Here is a 4,506-nt window from a genome sequence, read left to right as displayed (position 1 = left end):
TAATATATTTTAATATCAAATATATTTTAAAAAATAAAAAATAACTCTAATTCCACTCCAAAACATAGCATAATGCTTATAAGCTTTTTTATTAAAAGAAAATAATTAATTAATACTGGTTGGTTAGTTGAAATAGGGTGTCACGTCCAAGAAAGTTGTCTAAAGCACCCTGTTAGGGTTTACCTCAATAAGATGGCACTTGCTTGCACCTGGTTCCTAGAGGATAATATTTTATATTATTTCTAAAGTATTTTTATTAATATGAAAAACTTCTGTATAATGTACGGAATGGACAGCGAATTTCAAAATTGAGTCCTCTTATTACCGCGTTTTTTAAAAAGAATCGTTGGAGTTTTCTTTTATATGTATCTTTTTCTAATAAACAATTGCCTCTAGATAATATATATATATAGTCATTAGGATCTTATAAAACATTGTTAGACCAACAATTAATTACCTTCTTAATCGAATCTTAAGTGGTCCATATTTATATTATAAGACAAATTTTATGTAAAAAAAAATTATAAATTAATGTACTTATAAGAAGTTTTGTTATCCTGATTTTTTTTCATAAAAAGTCGTGATTAAATTCAGAAAATATATTATTTTTATTTAAAAAAATAAAAAAATATATAATATTTTGGTCACTAATTTCTTCCAAAAAGAAAAAATTATGCATAAAAATTTTATTATTATTATTATAAGAAAGAGATGCTAACTAAAAAGATCTGCAAAGAGGAAGATTATAAGTAAAAATGTTAAAGATATCGACTGTAAGTTTACAAATATTTCTTAATGGAACAACTACTCCTGTTTTACATGTTCCTCAAAAGTCCAAGAGCTTGTCTGTTATTATTTTGATATTTATGCACATGTCAGGGAACAACTAAGAACAGCAAAGTATTTTAGAGGTCAAGATCCCTCGCATATGCAGATAATAAAATTAAAAAAAATGATTGGATAGTATATTTGTTGTCTGTCTGTTATTGTGATGATTTAAAAATAAATTACTTCTCATCTTAAAAAATATTAAATTAGTTTTTATAGTTATGTTTAATAATTTTGATATGTTAATATCAAAAATATAAAAAAAATATTATTTTAATATATTTTTTAATTAAAAATACTCTTAAAAAACGCATTCACTGTGTTACCAAACACCCTCGTCGGAAGCCATTTCATGATTCCGCAAAGAGATAATTACTTAAGTCAAAAGTTTTCCAATATCATAAAAGAACATTATCTTGAAGACAAAAATGAATGTTGATTTTGTACGGACATGAGATTGCGTGATTTAAAAGAATAGCACAGTAAGTAAAAAGTTTTGGCATGATAACTCCATTTTAAAAAAGATAGGATAAAATAACACATCTTTATTTTATTATATTTAAAAAATATAATATTTATTAAATATTTACTTTTAAGCATGATAAAATACTTCAAAATAATAATATTTAAACATGTTGTATTTAGAAACACAATATCAATTAAAATTTAATCATTCTCCGGAGCTTAAAACACATAAATACAAATAACTCATCTCCCCCTCTCAAATTAATGCCCTCAAAACTTATTTGTTAAAAAAATCACTAAACACTTTTTTTCTCCTTAAAACACCTAAGAGTCAAGCTTCTTAACACGATCAAAAGATTGATGTCTTCTCTCAAGTATAGGAGTGTCGAAGTAATAAATAACCCAGCAAGATCAGAGTCGAACCACAGGGAGGTTAGTTGTACAAATTATAAACAATAATTATAAACAACAACAATAGTAACAATAATAATAACAATAATAATAGTGACAATAATAGTAGTAGTAGTAATAGTTTAGAAAAAGAAAAGGAAGGAGAAGAAGAAGAAGAAGAAGAAGATAAGAACTTTGAGATGAAATATTAACATAAGGATTAAACAATGATAACAATAAATGTCAAGGTTAGAGGATCCACTAATGGTATGTCAAACAAGTATAGTATAAACTCTTATTATTCAATTGAAAACCACACACAAAGGAGGTTCCACTCAGATTATAGATTGTTAACATGATTACATTAGTCATCTTATTCGATTAATGCTAGTACTTGTAAATCTCGTCAAGCATTCATGATTATAACTTATGTTAACAACAAATCAAGTTCCTTTCATAGCTCAGGTGTCGGTTATACCATACAATATGGGCTATGAGAGTGCCAAGTATTTGTTGTACCAAGTGTTATACAACAAAAATCAAGATTAGTCATTTAACAAGCAAAGTATTAAAGAGTGAATAAGATAACAAATACAAAACATGTTTGCATCAAACATTAAAGTCCATATTAAGTTTACATTATACTCATTCTTACACCATTAGTGTAACCTTTTCACCTTGACATAATAAACTTAGTTAAACATAATGAAAGAAAGAAAAATAAATAAACAAAATAAGAACATAAATAAGATAAAAGTTAATTAACTAAAGGAAAGAAAATGAAAAGAATAAACTTGATATTAATGAAAGCAAAGCATAAATATTACAAAAAAATACAAAGAGAGAAAGCAAGAGCATGATCTTGATTTAAAAATCAGGATGCCTAAATGCATGGAAAATATTCCCTTTTATAGACCAAAATTAGAAACTATTGATTTGATGACTAATTGATGACTGGATGATCAACTCTTCACTTGGTGACAATCCTTATCTTCTCTTATCTGCCCAAAACGTCATTGATAACGTCAAAATTGGAACCACTTGAAAACATAAAAGTTGTAGGAAATTGTCTCAGATTTCTTGTGTAAAACATTCAAGTCATTTGGACTTCTAAAACTCCAGATATGGGTCAAAAGCTAAACAATGCTCGGGTTGGAAGACAGATTCAGTCTTATTTGTTGTTGCTACAATTTGGACTTGAAAATTGCTTTTTGAAGTCTTGGTCTCCATATGAAAGTTATAGGTGTATATCTTACCTTTTCATCCATATAAATTAGATCTAAATCTGAAATCTACAGCTCCATATATGACCCAATTACCGAACAGTGTTCCGGTTTGGATTGCACCGACATCTCTTTTCTAAGTTTGGCCATCTCTTTGTCCTTTCAATTTCAGTTCTTAAATTCATCAATCAATACTTTTATTTATATGATAGGCCTGTATTTAAAATGAATATTTACCACAAATTAAAGGTATCTTATATTATTAGATATATTATTATAAAACATGCTTTAGTTAAGGAGTTATTGATACTTCAAATGCAAGACGATGACATAAAACCTTGATGAAAAATGCACTTTTAAGTACTAATCACACCCCCTCAACCAGCTTATTACTAGTCTCTAGTAATCAAAGCGTTAAAATAGAAAAACAATTTGCAAATTTCACAAAGCAAGGTATTCATCATTCAACTTCCATTAATCTATTCAAATAAACAAACTCTCATTATATTTATATATATGCTTAATACCTCTTAACAAGATATTAATAAACCTTTCTTTTCTGCTCAATATATCAACACATAATTATAGGGCTTTTCTTGGAAGAAAACAAAAATTTTGTTCTAATGTTTAAAGTTAACTTCCTTGGACTAAAATTATTATTATTATTATTATTTTAATATATATACATATAACTTAAAACACCATGCATCTTTAACCCATGTAACGAGCTTTCGGCTAATGACTCCCGGACCAGTTGGTCTTAGAGCATTAGGTATTGAGACACCCCTACGAGCTTAGTAACTCAGGTCGCAGATAATGATACGTAAATAGTGCAATGTTTAATTCCCTTAAGCTTTTCTCCTCAACCCATATAACAAGCTTTGGGTCAATAGCTCCCAAGTTAGTTAACTTTAGGGTATTAGGTGTTAAAACACCCCTTCGTGCTTAATTGCTTAGGTTAGGAAGGCTACGAAACCAAACTTATCTACATTTTTATTATCATCATTTCATTTTATTTTTATTTTTTACTCTTTTTTTAATTATATATTATCCATTTCCCTTAGTTGTTACCTTTAATAAAAGAATATAAATAATGTAATAATTCAATGTGCAACCCACAATCATATGTTAAAGTGTGTGTGTGTAAATTAAGGTTTAAGAATACATGTTAAATGAGTATATGAGCAAAATTAAATGATAATAATGCGAAAGTTTGTAACCCTGAATATTTCAAGAAGTATTATAATAGACCTTATTAAGAATGGTTACTAAGATGCGTCTCAAGAGTCATAAAAAGATCTCCTTTACTCTGTCATCATAGTAACAACAATTTTGCACATGCTTTATGAAACAGAAAACACAGTTAATTTTTTTTTTAGCTACTACCCTCCCCTCTCCCCCCAACCAAATGAGACATTGTTCTCAATGTTCTAAGGTAGAAAGATAGAGTATAGAAGATATCACTTGAAATAACGAACACTGATAAACCTGAAACACACTGAAACAAAAATAAGAAATAACAAAACACAATAATAAAACAAAATGACACAAAAAAATTTACAAATGAAAACTCAAATCTAATCTAAGCTTTTTACGGCTT

This window comes from Populus euphratica, unplaced genomic scaffold (assembly GCF_000495115.2).
Source record: "Populus euphratica unplaced genomic scaffold, PopEup_1.0 scaffold928.1, whole genome shotgun sequence".
NCBI lineage: Eukaryota > Viridiplantae > Streptophyta > Magnoliopsida > Malpighiales > Salicaceae > Populus > Populus euphratica.
The sequence above is the reverse complement of the archived record's forward strand: the minus strand, read 5'-3'. Positions refer to the sequence as shown.